Source organism: Xyrauchen texanus, chromosome 8 (genome assembly GCF_025860055.1).
Source record: "Xyrauchen texanus isolate HMW12.3.18 chromosome 8, RBS_HiC_50CHRs, whole genome shotgun sequence".
Taxonomy (NCBI): domain Eukaryota; kingdom Metazoa; phylum Chordata; class Actinopteri; order Cypriniformes; family Catostomidae; genus Xyrauchen; species Xyrauchen texanus.
In genome coordinates, this window is record NC_068283.1 from 30,118,050 (window position 1) to 30,142,034 (window position 23,985).

The window sequence follows — 23,985 nt, forward strand, 5'->3', positions numbered from 1 at the left end:
TCCCCATTGTGGGTTGTTACTTTGTGTTTTTCCTGTGTTGTTCATTCAATAAAGTTCAACTGCGTTTGGATCCGCATCTCCTCGTCTGCTTCGTTATTCAAGCATAACAGACCTACAGAGCTGAGAAATTCTTCTAAAAATCTTACTTTGAGTTCAGCAGATGAAAGAAAGTCATACGCATCTGGGTGGTAAGGGAGTGCAAGAGGGTGAGTAAATAATGAGAATTGTAATTTTGGGTGAACTGTCCCTTTTAAGGGCTCTTGTCAGATCTGGATGAATTTGTCAATAAGAGAGGTTTGGAAACCTTTCTAGTAATTATTACAGTGAAAACATGAAAATGTCACACAAGGACTTTAAATATAATGCTGAAATATAAACCAAAGCAAGATCATGCTTTAATACCTTCTTTTACTATCTCAAAGCTTTTAAAGTCCTGATTGGGTTCTTATTTCAGTGTAGTTACAGTTTGCAGTGTCATAAGTATTTCGATCATTAGTTCTGTACAGCAGTAACACCACACTCTAAATGCAGAGTATGTAGCCTACGTAGGGCACCAACTCCAGTCGTGGAACACTCGCTGTGTCTGAAATTGCCCCTATCCTCTATATAGTGCAATATTTCAAGTGTCGGAATTCTGAGTGGACCACTCGTTCCCTACTTTTGTTCAATCATTCTTATCCACAATGCACTCTAATTTCAAGTGTACATTTGATGTACACTCGACAATGTTTAATTTCCCACAATCCATCATGTGGAAGACATACGAGCTGGGAGTTTACTGCTTCCGTCACTCCTGCAATGTTTTTATTTCATGCTGAATGTAGTAAATTACTTTTTGACAAATCATTACTTGATTAAAATAACGTGATAGCATATAGAGAGGCAAATCATATAGATATATTTCAAAATGTACTCTTTATTTGATCAAATATGTTTACGCTTTATATTAACAGACAGTATATATAAAAAATGACAAACAGAATGAAGATTTATTGTGTTGATATATTATTTAATAAGAATAAAAAGTAAGGCCCAAGAATTAAAACATTTCATATGTGACGTTGTTTCTACGAAAGCCCCAGAGCTCTGACACTCACATCAGAATTCACTTATTTAGTTCACTTACTGCTAAGATATAGTGCAGTAACTGCCATTCACTATATAGGAAATAGTGAAAGAGTAAACGATTGCAGACACAACCACTCTCTTCACCATACGATTGCCTCACACCCGAACATCTCATACGCGTGAGCCCCGCGCACCTCACTATGCACATGCAGAAATGCTGTCTGTTCGCGCTCCGGTTGTCGATCATGCCAATGGCAGTGATTTACACATAACTTGGATGTTTACATGGATTTATACAGTTAATCTACCTGAAGAAGCTGCAACAGTTTCCAGTACCCCCGCAATGGTGCGGAGTATATGCATAAATACTGCTTATGACATGCGGGAGACGGGACAAATCACACTGATATATTGCTGCACTGATTTAAAACTGTATACTTAAAAATCTATGTCATAAGACACCAGTTACATTATCACCCTGAAAATGTCATTTTCATCTCATTACACAGAAAAGACCATTTTAGAATTAGAGCCAACACTTACCTCAGCGTGCTGCCTTAAATTGGAGCTGTGATTTTAAACTTGAAATATCAGCTTGTCTTGTTGTTTAATGAAGACATTGCATGATGAAACTATTCTTTTTTTCACTGTGCGGAGTGAAGAAAGTGTTTCACTTTGAAAAGTTTGATGCTGTTGCACTGATGACTTGAGCGACAGTCTGTGATACTGGCTCAGTGCACGCAGCTGTGTGAACTTCCATTCTCGTGAAATTCCCATTCAATAATCTCTCAATAAGTTACACATTAATTAAAATGAAACCCAATAATGTAAGGACAGTATCTCCACCCATTGTAAAGAAGTAAAAGTAAAAAAAATGAGTTCGAAATTTACTTGAGTGAGAGTAAAAAGTACTCACTTTAAAACCTACTCTAAAAGTACATTTTCCACCAAAAAGTTACTCAAGTAAATGTAACGGAGTAAATGTAACACATTACTACCCACATCTGCTAAGGGGTAGGTGAAATATCAATTGCAGTGTTGCCACATCTCACAAGAGAAACAATCAACCTGGTCTAGGAAAAATAACACTAAAATAAGCTACTTGCCTCACCAAAATAAGCAAAAATACGCTTTTTTTTTTTTTTCATGTATGTGGATTACAAGCAGTTAATTAACAGTTAAGTATAATTTTATTTACAGATCTGCTTCTGAAAACCCATCAGCATCAAATCTTTATTAATGCATCATATCTAACAATAATTCAGTGAAGACGTGAAAACAACTGAGAAATGTACTTTTTACCTCTAATAATATTTTCCTTGTATCTGGATTAGCTGTGAATGTATATGTAGTAATTATACATAGTTGTTCAAAAGGTCTAATTCAGAGATTACAGCATCCACAATGGGCAAGAAGACAAAGAAGTGTGTCATGCATTGGCTATCTTCAGGGTCACATTTTTAGTTTTCGGCAACATGAAGCTGTAGTTACAAAAATGTACTGTGTTAAAACCTTTGGCCTTTATTTTCATGAAAAAATTATCAGAAAAAAATTACCCAGTTAAAACCAGTTACCAGCTTTTAAAAATAAAGTTTTCACTCCAGAAAAAATTGAAAATCACTTTGTTTCAGTTTTTGGATATGTTCTGCTAAAACTTTGTATTCTGTGTTCTTTTTGTTCCTTGAACCATTTTCAGTCCCTGGTAAGCTGCGTCATAAGGTTTCTGCCTCCACGGTCATGCGACATGTGCAAAGGATTGTGGGTGATTGAAGGATGAAGATTGACATGAAGAATACACCTGATACATCCTACAAAATATGGCAAACAAAGGCTGCAAAACGAGGCTGCCTTCCAAGTGTCCTCACACTTGAGATGTCCTTTGACGATGCTTGATGACATGCCAGCCAAGATATTCAGCTTAACATTTGAGAAGCACCCATTGAATTTTGAAAACAGAACTAATGCATGTTTATGGTTACAGCGGGTGTGACGGTGCTGTGGCTGTTGGAGATAGACATTATTGAATTAAAGGCTTGAATCTGAGTCTGTTCTTCACAGAAAATAGTCTGAAGATTTGGATTATAGCTAACAAATTTATGGATAGTTGTATTATTGTTTTATGGTGCTTTTGTGGTTTATTAGTTTTTTGACATATTCTGAAAACTCCCTTTGTGCCCCATGGCAAACAAAAATACATAGAATACTCCACCATCCACCCCTTGGCCCCACGTCATGGCTGCCAAGCCCGAGTTCCACATCACAGCAGCCACGCCAGAGTCAGCTCCAGGCCATGTCACAGCCACGCCAGAGTCAGCTCCAGGCCATGTCACAGCCACGCCAGAGTCAGCTCCAGGCCATGTCACAGCCACGCCAGAGTCAGCTCCAGGCCATGTCGCAGCCACGCCAGAGTCAGCTCCAGGCCATGTCGCAGCCACGCCAGAGTCAGCTCCAGGCCATGTCGCAGCCACGCCAGAGTCAGCTCCAGGCCATGTCGCAGCCACGCCAGAGTCAGCTCCAGGCCATGTCGCAGCCACGCCAGAGTCAGCTCCAGGCCATGTCGCAGCCACGCCAGAGTCAGCTCCAGGCCATGTCGCAGCCACGCCAGAGTCAACTCCCAAGCCTGCCATGGCCAACGAGCTGAAAGCTTTGTCCGTTCCAGGGCTAGCATTATTTATCTCGTCCGTACCAGAGCCAACATTGCCAGCCTCGTCTGTCCCAGAGCCTGATCTGCCAACTTTGGCCTCCAAAAGGAGGAGGAGAAAGGCTTTCGCTTCCAAGTCTCTGCCCATGTTCACGACCACAGAGGTAATCTCCAAGTCTCTGTCTATGCCCACGACCACAGAGGTCATTCCCAAGACTCTGCTCATGTTCATGACATTGAGGTCTTTTCCTAGTCATCTAAGACACTTAGTTTCAAGCCTCCCACAGCTCCGCCTTCCACGACTTGGCCCCCACGACATGGCTGCCAAGCCTGAGTTCCACGTCATGGCTGCCAAGTCCAAGTTCCACGTCATGGCAGCCATGCCAGAGTCAGCTCCAGGCAATGTCACAGCCATGCCAGAGTCAGCTCCAGGCAATGTCACAGCCATGCCAGAGTCAGCTCCAGGTCATGTCACAGCCATGCCAGAGTCAGCTCCAGGCCATGTCAAAGCCATGCCAGAGACTGCTCCAGGCCATGCCAGAGCCATGCCAGAGTCAGCTCCAGTCCCTGTCACAGCCACAGCATAGTCAGCTCCATGCCATGTCATGCCTGATTCTGCTCCATACCATGTCACAGCCATGCCTGAGTCTGCTCCATGCCATGTCACAAATGCCTCAGCCTGCTCCATGCAACGTCACAGCCACACCTCAGACTACTCCATGCCATGTCACAGCCATACCTCAGACTGCTCCATGCCATGTCACAGCCATACCTCAGACTGCTCCATGCCATGTCACAGCCACGGCCCAGGCCCGCCTCTGCTCCACGGTCCAGCACTCATGCCTGCTACATAAAATCACACAGACATTATTAAAACCACTAAAATACCATATTACAATGTCAACTGCATTAAATAAATGCAATGACAATAAATATCATTGTAATTAACTGATTAATTCTATGAATTATTCAATATTAATCAATTCAAACACTGCATGTAAACATGTGTACGTTTCTATAGGTGTTACATAAGACGTAAAATGATGCCGTTTAGATGCTGTCAATACGTCAATATTGTATTTTTTTGTGTCTATGCAAACGTAAGAACTTTACATAAGAATACATACAAATTCTCATGAGATCTTGTTGCATAGCCTTAATCTCTGGAGACTCTCTTCAAAGAGCAATGCTGTTATCAGAAGTGATTTCTTCATAGAACTAGTTGGCAGCTCAAAGTTTTCCCAAACTCCTACTGTAATCTCTCCCGCCTTTATCACAGATCAGAGAGGACACCACACCTTTTGAAATGCTAATGAGATAGAGACTGGAAAAGCTAATTTGTCAGATCAAATGAAAACCATTGCTTGTCTTAAAAGGGAGAGACAGCTGAGGAGGAAGATTCGAAAAAGGTGACCCTCCAAATTACTCACCGGAAAAATGTTCTTGTGAATATGAATAATGTTTGTAAATAAGTTATGAATAAGCTCTGCAATATCTGTACATTAAAAAAAATATATTAGCCAGATTTAATTATAAATTTGCCAGACATTTTTATCCAAAGTAATTTACAGTGCATTCGAGGTATACATCAATATTAATTAGTAGGTGTGCTACCTGGGAATCAAACTCATGACCTTGTCGTTGCAAGCACCATGCTGTACCATTTGACCTTCTAGAACAGATGTGATTGTAATAGATAATAATTGTAAATGATTATATCTCGGATTGTCACCTAGATCACAACTATACCATAAATTACGTTTCCTTAAATGTACAGCCAAAAATGCCATCTTTTCCTTTAATTCTGAGAGTGCATGATTCTGTTGGCAAACATCTGTTAACAGAGCTCATTTCTGTTTGGATCCATGTCTATGCAAGATGTTGCCAAACAAGTCTGTGCAAATGTGTTTGTGTTAAGTATTATAATTAGTATAAGTAAACAACAATTATAATAGCACTAGTGCGTCAGAGGTGTGTCAGGGGCCAAGAGCATATTTAAAGAAATAGTTCACCCAAAAATGAAAATTTGCTCATCATTTACTCACCCTTATGCCATTCCAGATGTGTATGACTTTATTCTGCAGAACACAAACAAAGATTTTTAGATGATTATCTCAGCATTGTAGGTCCATACAATGCATATGGATAGTGATCAGCACTTTAAATCTCAAAAAAGCACAGACAGTCGTAGTAAAAGTAGTCCATACCATTCCAGTGGTTGAGTAAATATCTTCTAAAGCGGTTTCATCACTTTGGGTGAGAAACAGATCAATATGTAAGTCCTTTTTACTATAATTGTTTTATTCCGGTCATTCTCCAATGTGCACTCATGAGAAGACCAAGTTCCCACAGCCTCTCGTGTGATGTAAGTGCGTTGGCATGTTCACGAGAGAACTGACGCGATACACCCGGAAATGTTTACAATAGAACATAGTTCACAAGCTTAATTACAACATGCAAGAGGCAGTGTGAATTTATTCCCTTATAGACGCACATTGAAGAGTGACCAGAAGTAAACTATTATGGTGAAAGGGTTTAAATATGTATCTGTTTCTCACCCAAAGCGATCATATCACTTTAGCAGACTTTTTCTATTCACCACTGGAGTCATATGGATTACTTTTACTATGACTGTCTATGATTTTGGAGCTTTAAAGGTCTGATCACCATCCACTTCATTGTATGGACCTACAGAGCTGAAATATTCTTCTAAAAATCTTCATTTGTGTTCTGCCGAAGAAAGAAAGTCATACACATCAGGGATGGCATGGGGGTGAATAAATGATGAGAGAACTTTCATTTTTGGGAATCTATTTATTTAATGTGACTTATTGTCTCCGATAGTGTGGTTACACTATCACATACAACAACAACAACCTGATATGTCTTAATATAACATCCTTTAACATGACAGCAGTTTGAATGTTACAAAGTATTCTTTGGCATTGCCTGTTCATGATGGGTATTCTAATTTGACTACAAAGGTACCATAGTTGATTAAGTTAACTCGCTAGCATTAGAGCGCATTAGAGAGAGAGTGTAACGGAATGAAACTAGGAAGCAAGTTGCAAGTGACAGTTAGTTTATTAACAGAAAAATGTGAAGATTGGGAAAAGTCCGGGGTAATGGTCTAGTGGCGCAGAGTCTCCAATGGTCAGGTGATCGTGGTGAGAAGAGTGATGAGAAGTGTAGAACGGACACGACGAATCCGGGAAACAGCAAGAGAACATGAAACAGGAACAACGACTGGACTGGACTGGACTGGACTGGACTGGACTGGACTGGACTGGACTGGACTGGAACTTCAGAGTGGAGAACAACACTGGACATCACAAACAACGATCTGACAAGGAGATGAGAGAGTGGTGAGAATTTAAAGGGAATGGGAATGAGTAACAGCTGGTAAGAGGAGTGATTGCGGCAGAGCGCTAATCACGGTAACAAGCAACACGCCCACACATTCACGCACACACACACACAATATGAACAAGGCACGAGACAAGGAAGAGACATAGGATTTAAATACCGTGACAGAGAGGGAGTAGATAGAGAGAGAGAATGCAAATCTGATTAGTATACAGGTGAAACTCGAAAAATTAGAATATCGTGCAAAAGTTCATTAATTTCAGTAATTCAACTTAAAAGGTGAAACTAATATATTATATAGACTCATTACAAGCAAAGTAAGATATTTCAAGCCTTTATTTGATATAATTTTGATGATTATGGCTTACAGCTTATGAAAACCCCAAATTCAGAATCTCAGAAAATTAGAATATTGTGAAAAGGTTCAGTATTGTAGGCTCAAAGTGTCACACTCTAATCAGCTAAACACCTGCAAAGGGTTCCTGAGCCTTTAAATGGTCTCTCAGTCTGGTTCAGTGGAATTCACAATCATGGGGAAGACTGCTGACCTGACAGTTGTGCAGAAAACCATCATTGACACCCTCCACAAGAAGGGAAAGCCTCAAAAGGTAATTGCAAAATAAGTTGGATGTTCTCAAAGTGCTGTATCAAAGCACATTAATAGAAAGTTAAATGGAAGGGAAAAGTGTGGAAGAAAAAGGTGCACAAGCAGCAGGGATGACCGTAGCCTGGAGAGGATTGTCAGGAAAAGGCCATTCAAATGTGTGGGGGAGCTTCACAAGGAGTGGACTGAGGCTGGAGTTACTGCATCAAGAGCCACCACACACAGACGGGTCCTGGACATGAGCTTCAAATGTCAAACGTCTTACCTGGGCTAAAGAAAAAAAGAACTGGTCTGTTGCTCAGTGGTCCAAAGTCCTCTTTTCTGATGAGAGCAAATTTTGCATCTCATTTGGAAACCAAGGTCCCAGAGTCTGGAGGAAGAATGGAGAGGCACACAATCCAAGATGCTTGAAGTCCAGTGTGAAGTTTCCACAGTCTGTGTTGGTTTGGGGAGCCATGTCATCGGCTGGTGTTGGTCCACTGTGCTTTATTAAGTCCAGAGTCAACGCAGCCGTCTACCGGGACATTTTAGAGCACTTCATGCTTCCTTCAGCAGACAAGCTTTATGGAGATGCTGACTTCATTTTCCAGCAGGACTTGGCACCTGCCCACACTGCCAAAAGTACCAAAACCTGGTTCAATGACCATGGTATTACTGTGCTTGATTGGCCAGCAAACTCGCCTGACCTGAACCCCATAGAGAATCTATGGGGCATTGCCAAGAGAAAGATGAGAGACATGAGACCAAACAATGCAGAAGAGCTGAAGGCCACTATTGAAGCATCTTGGTCTTCCATAACACCTCAGCAGTGCCACAGGCTGATAGCATCCATGCCACGCCGCATTGAGGCAGTAATTAATGCAAAAGGGGCCCAAACCAAGTACTGAGTACATATGCATGATTATACTTTTCAGAGGGCCGACATTTCTGTATTTAAAATCTTTTTTTATTGATTTCATGTAATATTCTAATTTTCTGAGATTCTGAATTTGGGGTTTTCATAAGCTGTAAGCCATAATCATCAAAATTATATCAAATAAAGGCTTGAAATATCTTACTTTGCTTGTAATGAGTCTATATAATATATTAGTTTCACCTTTTAAGTTGAATTACTGAAATTAATGAACTTTTGCACGATATTCTAATTTTTCGAGTTTCACCTGTATGCTGGGCTGAAGCAGGATGCAATATTGTGCCAGTGCTAATGTCTAATTGCTCATTCATATCTATTTGTTGTGAGCAATGATCTACCAATAGAGCATTGGAGCATCACAAAAGGAGATGTTAGGCAGTATGTTAGTCTCAAGCACTATTCACTTTCAATGTATGAAATAAAAGATGCTAAGAATATGACTGAGGTTAACCACCTGCCTAACATCTACTTTTGCGTTTCGAGTCATTTGGGTTTGAGACATCATGAGGGTGAGTAAATGGTGACAGAATTTTATAAATTTGACATTTTTAGGCGATAAATTATCCACCCAGGTATATGGTAGAACAAGCAAACTTCAAGCTCAAAGCAAACACTTAGGAACTGAAGTAAAACAACGGGTGGCTTTTCACAGCAGTCAGAACAGCTTTATTTTGAAAGCTGTCTCTTTCTTGATCACATGTCACCAACCATCTGCTTGAGAATGGCTGTAGTGTTGAGTGGAGGTGCTGCAATACAGGTGGCTCTCTTCCTGCAGTAATGAAATGATGGACAGACAGAAAATGAGTCATTCAGTGCTGATGGTGCAGATGATTGAGGGTCTCAAAAGGGCAGCGGTTAACACTCCATGCACCAGAATGCACCAGTTGTCTAACAATTTGCACAGGCAGTGGCAGTGTCTCCAGGTCATGATGAAGAACTGGCTGGGAGATGTGCTATGAACCTGAAGGTAAATTGATTTACAGGTCCAGTAACATGATTTAAAAGCATAAATTGAAGTAATAACTCATCAATATCTGCTCACTTGCCTCTCAGAAACATGAATTTATAATAATATATTCAGCTACTGAATTGCCACCTTAAGTGATTTATCAGTTGCTCCTATTGAATAACGCAGAAGTGTTTGTATTTACTATGGAGACATCTGTGTAATGTAGAAGTAGGTATGCTAGATCGATTGTCTAGCACAGTCTAACATTGTATTGCAGGATCTTATAACCTTTGCTACTGTATTATGAGATTGGGATTGATTATGAAAGTGCGCTAACTGGTCTCAAAGTGTCACGTTACTACAACAAGTATTGTGGCAGTGTCTTGGTGAAATGATCAATAGATGTGTTAAAACAACTTTTTTTCCCTTTCACACAAATCACAAAATGATGTGGTTGCTTCAGCAGTTTAATTTTTTTATATCACATTTAGGTTAGGTTAGGTTTGAGGTTTAGGGAGATCTTTTTTATTATTTAAAACTCAATAAAGAATATTCTGTTTGGGAGAAAATTTAATTGCACATTGAAACTGCCATGATACATGTGATTAACAGCGTAATGTCATTTAGCAAAAAGTTCACATCAGTCATGTAATTTTCATGAGATTATGCTGGAAAGTGCAGAGTTGCTGAAATTCTGATTATTTCCATGTAGGCTAAGGGGGCATTCACTAAAAACACATAAGTGCATTCAAAAACAGCAAGACACAGTATAGCATAAATGTGGAGCAGGATGTGTCTGTCACTGGGGAGAGAGGAAGCGGTAAGGTCATCACCTCGTGATTGTTGATATTAAACACCTGTGTCTTGTTTCTTGTTTCAGTGATGATGGAGAGGGGCTTTAAAGACAGGCGGAGCGACAGATCGAGAAAGAGAGAGAGTTGGTGCCAACACGCACACCCTGAGCCACACTGTGATGCTGAACCATAGTTATGTGAACTGTTTAAACTGAAGCTGTGTGTGAAAAGTAAATGTCTGGCTGAAAAGCATAATTTTGAGTTAAACAAGTAAAATAAAGTAAAACCCACTTACTTGGGCTGCAACCCCAGCTCCAATTTTCCTTCCTTCTGGAAACAGTAATGAAATAGAGTGTCTCAAGATGTCGCACTTATGATGTTAGAGACTGAAAAACAGGAAGACACATTACATTTATACTTACAAAACAGTGCAAGACATTGGTGTGAATGAAATAAAAATATAAATGTGTGCATACAATTTTTTTTCAGTTCCAATGCAAGGTCATGATCTGTCTAAAATATTGAATGACCTGGAAGACATCGATTAGGCAACACAGATGATTAGATTTAAAATAACTCTCTCACTCATGCACTCTCCCTTTCTCCATGTCCCACACTTCTTGCCAAGCTGGATCCATAGAATCAGACAGAATCCATAATTGCTGAAGCAGCATAATTTGTATACCAGGAATTAATCTGCAGTTTGAAGCCACATGGACAGGCCTTTAGATATTTGCTATAGGACTGCCACTAATGATTTGTTGGTTTCAGCTATAGCAGGCTTTTTATTGTTTATTAGGAGCCCTTTCTGCAAATATTGTTACATAAAAGAGTTAAATGGTTGACTTCTTTTAAAAAAGACACGACAAAAGAAAATGTGTCATGTAATTAAGAGATCATGGCATTAAAGTTGTGTTAAAACTGCAAACTGTTACTGTTCTATTGAGATGGTTCTGCTGCTTTGAATCTGTCTGTCCTCCAGGGTGGATCATGCAGGGACTGCAGCTGTAAGTGGCTGATAATGCCGTAGGCAGAAAACCCAACAATTCGCCCCGGCTGTGCCACTTATCCCCCCGTTCTTTTAATAGGGTGTGATAGGCTCTGTGTCTCCACATTCTGAGTTCTCTACAGAGGAAAGGGGAGAAGATAGGAGGGTCAAGCTCAAACTACTAGATTATTGTGACCAGCTCTTGCTTTCAGCAATTTGAGAATTCTAACATCTGCAGCTGCTATAGTTTCTGATGTGGTTTTACAGTGAGAAAAGGCTTTGAAACACTTGCAATTCAGTCAGAAGTACTTCACTATGTACTTTTCTTTTCTATGGTATATAAAGGTTATTAAAAATTCTTCAGATTCAATACAAGTTTAACTCAATTGAGAGCATTTCTGAGATAATGTTGATTACAAAAATATTTTTAATTTAATTACATTTTTTATAATAAATTGCTGTTACAGTAAGATATTTACAATGAATATGAATGGGGTGATCCATAACCACTCAAATACACACTTTTTCAAAATAGCTTTAAGATGTAAACATTATACACGTTAACATGATTTTAGTGTGATAAAATCAGATTACAGGGTTTTCTTTTCCGGCATTGTAATACTGGATTTAACTTGACACAGATAAGATTAGTAAGTGATTTTATCACTCTTAAAACCATGATAACACATATAATGTTTTCATCTCATGGCTATACATTACATTACGAGACCCAGCATAGCAGAATTAATCAAATGTTTTTTTTTTTGTAGTTTTTTTTTTAACAGCAATTTAACAATGACTTTTTATTAAAAATGGTTAAAAAAAAAAAAAAACACATCAGGGTTGGGGAGTAACAGAATGCATGTATCGGGATTACATATGTAAAATATAAAATATAAGTAACTGTATTCCACTACAGTTATAATTTAAATAATTGGTAATTAGAATACAGTTACATTCAAAAATTATTACAAAGAGATTACTTTGCATTTTATTGTCATTTGTTTCATTTAATATTTAGTCCTTTCAGATGGAAAACATTTATATCCAAAGATGCAAAGCAGTGAAACTTCTTATGATGTTACATTCATACGAGCAGACAGAGAAGTAAGTTTGAAGTAAGTTTGGAGCAGAAGAAATAGAAATAAACCTTGTGTAAATTGTCAGCTTTACGCTAAGCTAAAATGCTATTTCTAGCCATTTTACATGCACGTCTTACCAGGCACGATCACATTTTTTTATCAAGAAAATTCACGTTGGATCATAATTTCTTTTTTCTAGTAAGACCTTTGATATTATGGCAAAAATCCTATTCTTGATAATCATTTTTGTATTGTTTTCCTGTAAAAATATCTTTAAAACAAGATCAATTTGATTTATCTTGTTTTTGAAACAACACTGCATAAGATATTTAGATTTATCAGAGAATGTATTTTAACGTGTATTTTGTCTTACTGTACTGGACAGAGTTTTATAGTCAAAACAAGTGAAAAAAAATCTACCAGTGCTGAAGAAGTAATCCAAAGTATTTAGAATATGTTACTGACCTTGAGTAATCTGATGGAATACGTTACAAATTACATTTTACAACATGTATTCTGTAATCTGTAGTGGAATATGTTTCAAAAGTAACCCTCCCAACCCTACCCTGAACTGTTTCACAATAACAGTTTTGGTGGAAAAAAATGGCAGCTTGCCATAATCCTAAAGACACTTCCTAAAAAGACAATCAGGTATGAAAAAAAAAAGATATATATGTACATTACCAATCTCAATGCTTCTGTCTCTGAGGGTTAAGCAATATCCCATTACAGTAGTGCTGATTAAAAGTACAACATTATGATTGCAAGTATGATTTTGCTTTAATACAAAAGTTATATTAACAAAAAGTTAATATCAAGTAACTTCAAGTAACAAAAATAATTCCAAATGAAGCCAGAGCAGAATCAACCACTGCATTTCACAGAGTCACACACAGGCTGGCAGCTTGTTTGGAACGCTTTGAACACAGACATTAAAAGTGAGAAGAAAAGTGTTGTATATCAGTGCTCTTGGAATGCTGTTTGTCCAATCAGATTAGAGGACTGGAACTGACTGTTGTACAATCATTCAACAGTCTGCATCTGCATTCAACATCTGCTCTTAAAGTAGAAGATCTTATCTTTCCCTATGGAGATGCTGAAAGGCATGCTAAAAGTGTTGCTTTTATGCAAGTCCAGTTAAGTGTTTGGGTGCATCTGCATTTGGGTGCATGCATGCAAGTTTATGTAACTTCCTGGAGGTCAGGTCTGTAATTACTGAATTGATCAATAGAGATTTTGCCTGAATAATTATCAGGATGAGCTTAATAGAATGCAGTCCAGAGAATGTGTGTTAGACTCTGTCCTAATGACCTTCATTCGTTTGTCATGCTTGACATGATCAATCTGTTTGTTGGGAGTGATGGAGAGAAAAGCGTCAAATGAGTGATATGGATCAGAGACAATATTCCATTCATCAACTCCATGCAACATGACATTTGCCCTACAAATTATATTGATTTGGCCCTATTTTATGACTCAAATTGCATTTGGGCACTCAGTCTCCCATGATTGGTCAATTCATCTACTCTGAGTGGGAAGTATAGCACTGAAAGGTCAAACTCCCCGAAAAGCCAATTGTGCCATTGTTGTCGCAAAAACAAGCAAACATGAAAAACAATGTAAGCATTCCAAGAATGACGTAGGCCAGAAAACATACCACACACAAACAAAATAAAATTGTCTAGTAAGGCATACATTCACTAATCTAGCTCACTGTTTTCAACATTCACATGATCCTCTCACCCCACATCCAGTGGACACTACTGGAAAATTCTGGGTCATCATTTACTCACCCTTGTGCGTTTCAAACCCATATGACTTTCTGTGGAACTCAAAAGGAGATCTTATTCAAAAAGTGAATGGTGACTGAGGCTAATGATTTGCCTAACATTTCCCTTTAAACAGTACATCATCCATATTCATTACATGGGTATGTAGGATATGACCTAGAGATTTATCTTAACCTTTTCAGTTAACATGATGCATGAGTCTACCTGTAATTCTTCCACAAATATCCCACCCAGCAGTGATATTGCATTACATTATTCATTTAGCAGATGCTTTCTTATTGAAAGTGAATTTACACTATATTTTACTGCAGGTATAATCCCTTTTGCAGCAGCCTGTGGTTTTAGTGCATTGTTCAAAGGCGGCTAAGTGGTAGCACAGGAATCACCCCTTCAGTGGTTTGAGCCTCCCTTTTAGGTTTCCAACAGCCAGTTGCAATGCCCTTAAAGTACGACTAAGTGTTTTCTTAACTTACTGTAAAGAATTTCTTGCAACTTGACACATCTTTAACCACTAAGCCTCTATATTCCCTCCCATCATCTGCGGTTAGTGAGTGACGAGGCGTCTTGTCTTGCTTACCAGAACCGTCACACGCTCTGTGGTGGAATGAGCTTATATAAATTTAAGTACTTGTTTTACTATAAATCTCCGCCTTTTACCAGCGCCAACCAGTAGGTGGCGATATGTATGAAGAATGCAAATCACCAAAAAAAACAGAAGACTGTGGAAATTAAAGTGAGAGTGGAACTTTAAGGTAAAAAAATACTTAAATATTGATCAGATTCTGAAGACATGGATTAATAATTTGTATATAAGGATTAGAAAAATAGAAGGTTCAGAGCAAACAACATGTAAATAGCCAAATCACATACTGTATTTCCACTGATTTTATATTCCCCATGATAAGACGTGTAACAGGGTTTAAAATGGGCAAGGAGGAGGCGGGAACCAGCTGAACAGTCAGAGTATATTTAATTAAACAAAATGACACAAAGATAAACACCCATGGCAGCTGCGTGGGGCTCTCTCTTTCCTGAATTACCACATCTGGCTCAATTCATCCCTCTCCTCAGCTGATCAACCAGACTGGGGGCTGGCTGCGTACATTCATGGCCCGGCCCACCCTCATCCATGTCACAGACCTCCCTCCTTTGCATCAGACTGGGAAACCCCCTGCATGACGAGCACCCCCTCCTCCTTTCCGAAGTTACCCTTTCGGAGGCGCCTGCTGGCAGGTTTTCCCCACCTTTCGAGACCTGGGAGGGAGACAAGGGGAGGGAAAAGAGGAGAGGGTAAGGGCAAGGCGGAGCGACAGTGTGAGAGAGAGAGGAGAGAAAATTGCTCGCCGGTTCCAAGACACGGCATCGCCTGGTCCTCGACCACTCCTCCACCTTCTGGCAGATGACAGCCTCTCCTCCCTGCAGTGAGCAGCAGTGAGTCCTCAGACCCCTGGCGGTTGGTAGGACTCCACCGCTCCAGGCGGCATGCAGTGAGCCCCTCCTCCCCTCAGAGATGGTGGCCATTCCTTCACATCCAGGTGGCTGGCAGTGACTCCTCTGTCCCCCTGCGGATGGCAGCGTCTGCTCTTTTCGAAGGAAAGCAGTGGCCAAGGACTGCATCCCTCATCCTTCCGGTTTGCACCAATGGGCAAGGAGGAGGCAGGAACCAGTTGAACAGTCAAAGTAATATTTAATGAAACAAAAAGGCACAAACATAAACACACACGGCAGCTGCATGTTGCTCTCGCTCTCCCGAACTGCCGCATCGGGGTTGGCTTTATCCCATTACTCAGCTGATCAGCCCGATTGTGGCCGGCCGTGCATATTCACGGCCCGGCCCTGCCCTCCCCCTCATCACAACATGTGAATAATCACCTCAGCTTTGGTGATTATAACTGCAGATGTCACTTTATAAAATGATATGATCCATTATACAGAGAACATTTAGCTGCTTGCCTGGCCCTGGCTGTGCTTAAATTTGCAGACAAATGTGTATTTTGTTGTATTTTTAACCACTGGGAGTGTTTGAATGTACAACACCACTATAAACAACATTGTCAGACATTGTGAGATTAGTAGTGCCAGAAAAACACAAATTATTAAAGGATAGCACCTCCTGATTTCATACTGAGACATGCTGTTCTGCAGTTGGAGGATTGTTGCTTTAGACCTGTTGATTTTCCTTTGCTTGTTTGTTGGCTCCCTGCGGCACAGACATGTGGTCAGCTCTGTGCTGTTCACTCCAAAAGAGAAAGATCGCTACCTTAAAATAAGCAGCATAGCTAGAGTAGACCACATTAGAGCTCTGTTCCAGAATGTAGTGAGCTGCCTACAAATCATAGACATGCTCCCAATATGAGGAGTAATCCAAAAGTTAGGCAACATAATTTTTAAATTCCTTGTTTTAGCCATATTCTAAGGCAGCATTGCATGTACCCTTCATGAAGATGTCAATCTTTGAATGCATTGAGATGAGGTCAGTGAAAGAAAATAAAAAAATTAAAGATGGCAGATGAGCTGAGAGATTTGTAAATTATAAATATCCATCCATCCATCCATCCATCCATCCATCCATCCATCTTCAACCACTTATCCGAAGTCGGGTCGTGGGGGCAGCTGCTCCAGGAGGGGGCCCCAAACTTCCCTATCCTGAGCCACATTAACCAGCTCTGACTGGGGGACCCCGAGGCGTTCCCAGGCCAGTGTGGAGATGTAATCTCTCCACCTAGTCCTGGGTCTTCCCCGAGGCCTCCTCCCAGCTGGATGTGCCTGAAACACCTCCCTAGGGAGGCGGCCAGGGGGCATCCTTACCAGATGCCCAAACCACCTCAACTGACTCCTTTCGACGCAAAGGAGCAGCGGCTCTACTCCGAGCTACTCACGGATGACTGAGCTCCTCACCCTATCTCTAAGGGAGAAGCCCGCCACCCTTCTGAGGAAGCCCATTTCGGCCGCTTGTACTCGCGACCTAGTTCTTTCGGTCATGACCCAACCTTCATGAACATAGGTGAGGGTAGGAACAAAAATTGACCGGTTTAAAAGTTTGGTTTAAAAAAATTGATCATCTAAATTATAAATATACTTAAGAAATTCAATATACACTAAAAACTATCTCTAAGAATATCCTGATAGACTGATCATTAGCGACATGCTAACATCAAACTCTATAAAGCTTAACAGTACCTGCCCACTTCTTTAGCCGTCTGGGTTCCTGAAGTATTTTTCCCATTAATTTCTTCCACAGACTTTTCATAAAATCCTTAATATAAGAGTTCAAAGCCATTAACCAAACCAACCATCTCTGATGTGAATCACAACATTACAAACTTAAAAACTGACAAAGGTACGAGACTAACCATCTTTCAAGAGGGCACAAATTACAATCTAATGAAGCATTGCGAATGAGACAATTTAATTTAAAACTATGAAAATACAGTATAAAAAAACTTGATTTTAGGTTGTGGACTATAAGTATAGAAACTACAGAATTTATGTTTTTTTGCTAAATATTTCAGTATGTACAAATATACTTTATAAGTAGTTTGAGGGGTAAGGGAGACTGACTCATGTGCTTCATTCAAAGTACGTCAATGGAATGGGCGGTTGCGTCTGAACTTGTTTGATGGGCTTTCTTGCTCGCTGTTCTCTGATTGGTAAATCTTTCTCTGCTTGACCATTGTTAGTGTACTGTAGATGTGCACCAGGGGCCGGTGGCACCAGCTATACATATGTTACAACTTAGCCTAGTTGTAGCGTAAATGGGCACTAAGTCACAATTTACGCACTACTAAATATTGAAGCGTTGCACCATTAAACTTAGGTAGGACATAAAACTATGTATAAACTAAATATTTACAGAAACCTCCGACCAGGAGAAACGGATGGAATAAAAAAGTAGACTAATTTAATTACATCAATGAGTTAATGTTTTAGTTGACAGGCTTCAGTCCTTTTGACATATATGATGATGTTGCATAGCACGTTTTTAAATTTACGAGAGAAATCATGTAAATAATGTCTTCAGCATGAAACCGAACTAACGGTGCACTTTCCTGTGTACTCTGCCTAGTGTCAAGTTTCAACCTACGAAATGTCTATTTTTGCAGTCTGTTATATTAGTACTTATTAGATACAGTTATTAAATATTGTTATTTACATAGGCTAAATATATTATTAATGAAATCTACTTTTATTATGTATTGCATTTTAATGGTGATATAATTAATTACAGCTGACAGTTACGTGAGCAAACAAGGTTTGAACATCAAGAGGATCAAACTGAAATTCGTGGTTGTTTAACATTTCTGTGAACAAATTTGTTGAAGGCTGTTTATTGGATAAAAACAGTTACACGTCATATTGCGCATCACTTTAGGGAGATTTTATGACCTACTAGTTAAGTCTTGTCTTAAGAACAGGTGGTGCAACCAAATTAAGCACTGACTTTGTGACTTCTGACAAACTAACTAGTAGTTACTAAGCCCTTAGTGTGAACTTTATGTCCCAACTTAAGTGAGACCTTTGCATTGCTGGTGCAACCCTACCCAGGAGCTCCACAATGAGTTGAAATAACTCAGTATGTCTTCAAAAGAAGCATATACCATCAATGAACAACATTAGAGCTCATGGTAGGTAATCTAGTATGTTTGTCTTGTTTTCCTATAAAATTAAGTAAACATTCTTAAAATATGATTTATTTACTTGTCAAGCAAAATGGTGTAGAATATGAAATCTTGTTTTAAGAGAAATCTTACAAAATTGAGTGAATTTTAGACTTAAAACAAGAAAAAAAAATCTGCCAGTGGTGTAAGAAAAATAAACTTGTTTTAAATAGATCTCACTAAATTAAGTTACATTTCTCTCAAAACAAGACTAAATATCGTATGCCAGTTTGCTTTAAGAATGTACATTTTAAGAATGTTTAGATATTTTTACTGGAAAACAAGACAAAAATATATTTTTTGCAGTGAGTCTTACATGTGAAGCAATATTTGTGTGGCGCACAGAATTGCTAAGTAAAGCATTCAAAATAGTTCTCTTACAGTTTGAAATAAAATATTTGTTAGAATGCTGCGTTAGAAGGGTGCTGCCTATGTAGGGAGTAGACAGCGAAGCAGTTCACTAGGTTTTGGAACAGACCCAATAGCTTACAGTGTCACGATTCCCTTGTTGTCTGCCCCGTGTTTCACTAGTCATTGTCACAAACTACACTTCCCATAATTCCCTGCCCTCATCACTGCCAGCACTCAGTCATTGTTCTCACCTGTATGTCCTTTAGTCCTCATCACCCCTGTGTATTTAAACCCTGTTGTTTCTCCATTCCTTGTCGATTGTTGTCCTGTTCTCCCTGTTTGTGTTCCCTTGGTGTTTTGGTTACAATTTAAATAATTGGTAATTATAATACAGTTACATTCAAAAAGTATTTTGATTACTAAAGAGATTACTTTGCATTTTATTTAATATTTATTCCTTTCAGATGGAAAACATTTATATCCAAAGATGCAAAGCAGTGAAACACATTCTTATGATGTTACATTCATACGAGCAGACAGAGAAGTAAGTTTGAAGTACGTTTGGAAAAGAAGAAATAGAAATAAACATTGTGTAAATTGTAAACTTTACGCTAAGCTAAAATGCTATTTCTAGCCATTTTACATGCACGTCTTAACAGGCACGATCATATTTTTTAATCAAGAAAATTCACGTTGGATCATTAATTCTTGTTTCTAGTAAGACCTTTTGATATTATAGCAAAAATCATATTCTTGATGATAATTTTGTATTGTTTAACAGTAAAAAAATCTAAAAATACTTATAAAAAGATCAATTTGATTTATCTTTTTTTAGAAACAACACTGCATAAAATATTAAGGTTTTTCAGAGAATGTATTTTTAACATGTATATTTTGTCTTACTGTACTGGTAGAGTTTTTATAGTCAAAACAAGTGAAAAAATATAAAAGTAATCCAAAGTATTTAGAATACGTTACTGACCTTGAGTAATCTAACAGAATATGTTAAAATATACAAATATACATTTTACAAAATAAATTTTACAGCATGTATTCTGTAATCTGTAGTGGAATACATTTCAAAAGTAACCCTCCCAACCCTGTATGTGAAAAGGGCTTTGAATGAAATGCCACTTGCACGAATGAAGTCCATGAGTGAGGTTGAACTTAACATTCCTATGTATATAAAAATGAAATCACAAATGCAGCAAAAGACCGCTTGTCTGTTCTGCAATGGCATACAGAGATGCAAACATTATTGCATGCTGATATGGACTCTGCACTCTCTATATCTGTTTGGTGAATGGACTGTTTTCTTTCCATTCTAGGACCAGGTCTCACTGGCCAGCAGGGGACATCTAGATATTTCTCTCTGCTTAGTGAGGTTGACCTTAGAATAGATGCTGCTAATAGATATGCAAAACTGTAATACAAGAGCAACACTGGCGAATTCACGTTGCACTATTTTAACATTCCAACACAAAAACCTGCATTTTATTCTCTAACCACCTGCAATCTAGTTCAACCAGGCACCAAATACCCTGAAATGTAGAACACAAAAAGTTATATTTTAAAGAATGTTGCAATCTTTGATTTAAATAAACTCCAGAAATCAAGCATGGTGCCTAAACATCAGAAACATCATGACACTAGAACCAATAATGTTTGATGTTTTTTTACATGTTACCATATTTGATTAAGTTTATTAATTATTTGATTTTAGAATGAATAACGACTGAAATTACGGTCTGGTCATCATAAAAAGTGAATTTATCACTTCAGAAGACTTCAGATATGACACAAAAATAGCATGGACTACTTTTAAGATATATTTGGGTGCTTTTAAGCCTTAAAATGATTATAATAATGATAAAACAAGAACATAGCTAAAAAATATGCAATTACTTGAAAATTATTTAAGCTCTCCGTGTTTTTATACCATATATGGTATCTTCTCTCTTAAGAGCTCTTTTGGGTTATTTACATTCTCCATGCACATCACCATCTACTGGGCAGGGAGGAGAATTTGTAGTAAAAAAAGCTATAAAAACTGTTTCTCAACCACACCTTACATATTGCTGTTGAAGACATGGATGTAACCACTGAAGTCGGATGGGCTGCCTTTATGTGACTTTTGGAGAAAATATATGGCCAGCATTCACTTGCATTGAATTGAGATATGGTTCTGAAAATATTAATTTGTGTTCTGCAGAAGAAAGTCATACACATCTGGGATGGCATGAGGGTGAGTAAATGATGAGGTAATTTTTTTTTTTTTGGGTGAACTTTCCCTTTAATATCAAGTTTATTTTAAAGTCTACCTCGGCAAATAATAACACTATAGAACTGTAACTGTACATACATATTTAAATCTGTACAGACTCGCAATTCAAATGATCAGTTCTTTGTATTTTAGATAATTAGCAACAGATCCAATGAAAACATGTGAAGCAATGAAATGCTCTGGAAACAATGAAGGTTGAGTTATTGTATTTACATTTTTACATGGCATTTAAGAAAATTGCCATTTACCAACAACAAAGTGTGAAAAAATAACACATTTGTACTTTTCTTTTACTTGGAATGTAAATGTAATGGACAGCAGCAATATGGTTACTGTCTCTTTAAGATAACTTTTTCGTATGATACAATATTGAAGGTACTCTGTTTGTTTTGTTGAGTTGTTCAGGAGCTTTTCAGAGCTGTAGAGACCCATTATTTCCATACCATGTCATGCTGTTGTATCTGTATTAATTTACTTCAAATATTCTTTTATTCGGTGACAATAAACAATATCGTTATTATTCTGCAATGACAGAATTTGAATTTCTGGGTGATCTATTTCTTTAAGTAATTGTCATTATTTTCAGCACAAACACACCTCTTCTATGTAATTTAGGCTTATCTGCCTTATTCACAAATCATAGAGGTATTTGCCTGACGCAAATAAACAATCCACTATTAGTGCTCATGGAAATGATGGAAGAGACCATTAAAACTGGGTTTACAGTTTATGCAGACATATGGTGTAGTCGAGCATGCTTTCTGCATTTTAAAAAGACGATTCTGATGCTTGGATTGAATTAGTGGAATGATGCTGTACAATTCCAGTAACGTGTACTAGATCAATTCATCAGTGGGTGCAATTCATTCTTAGTCAATTCCCCCAAGTCTTTTTATCCTATATTTTTTCTTTTTATTTCCCTGCAAATATGATCTCCCTGTACTTTAGTAAGAATGATGGGCTATGATCTGCTACTCCTTTCAAAAAGTGGATCCAGTCATCACTCTGAATATTGCCCCATTACCACTTTCCAGCTAAGCATTTTACCAGCAGTCACTGACAGGCATTTTTACATATATCTTTTAATATACCTGCAGTTCTTTGGGATAATGTTGCTGACAGTTTTGGACTATATTTGCATCTAGTGTCAATTAGACTGGTAGTAAAATATAGTATCAGCCACTGATGGAGATGATGCAAAATATAGCTGTAGTTCATTGCTGTCACCCATACATCACAACACTGAGTGTGAATGTTTGTGCATTAGAGTGTGTGAGTGAGTGCAATGTAAAAAATATTATATAATGTACGTTTTTGCATAAGGATTCACATTTAGCTGTGCGTGAGTGTATGGGTCAGCAGTCAGTACTCTGTCCATCTGTTATGTGCTCTATTGAAGAGTGCAGCTTTCCTGTACATTTCCTTTGGTCTCTTTGGAATTCTACAGTGCACATACTGTGTACATTTGAACATTCAAAGTCTAACCACCACATGGTTCCATTTACCAAGCATTATATATAATTTTACTGTAGATCTGTGATTCTCAACTGGTTTTGCTTCAGGACCCAGATTTTAAATTTAACTAATAGTGACCCATCACATTACCAAAATGGTTTATGGTACATTGTTAACAAAATGTCCTCACAACCAAACTTTTACACATATTTAATAATTAAATGTATAAATAATATTTATTTTTAATTACATTTATTTTTAATTACTTATTCAGCCAATAAATAAGTGTACAAAATGCATTTTGGTTTTTGCAACCAGTTTTTAATATAGCCTTGTTTCTTGCAAAGTTTGGTACATGTTTTTTCAAGAAAAAGAGCATGTCATGCAATCTTTCCTCTGGCACCTGCCTAATTTTAGCTAGCTTCTAAATGGATGCACATATTTTGACATCAACAATAAAAGATATGAAATGTGTTTTCTCCTTTTTAAAATGTGTTAAACCTCTGTAATTTGCTGTCCTAACTATACACAATTATATGGTTAATTGCATTTTATTATTTGCATTTAGCCATTTATATGCTATGCAATCCCATCAGAACGGACCTGTGACCCATATTGGGATTTTACCCTGAACCACTGCTTTTGATGCACTTTAAGTAGAAACAGATTATTCAATCTATAGAATTTGTCAGGTCGTATTTGCTTACTTAAATGAATAAAGATTTCACATTTGGCTTTCATTTTGAAATGGAACAATGAACGGTTAAACCATTCCTGCCTCCCAAATGGTTAACTAAATTCAAGTCCGGAGAATGGAATGATGATTAACGAAGATGAAAACAGATGGTGCCAGTTTATACCTGCATAATAACATCAGCCCAGATGTTGTAAAGCCATATTTATTTCAAGGGCAATGCTCAGTAGCCTAATGGGGGGTGTAATGGCTTCAAACTGTGGTTTATCTTTCATTACTTCCAAAAGCAGAATATATGGGATCAGTCATTAACTAGCATCCAATATCCAAAGGCTTAAAATTGAAATT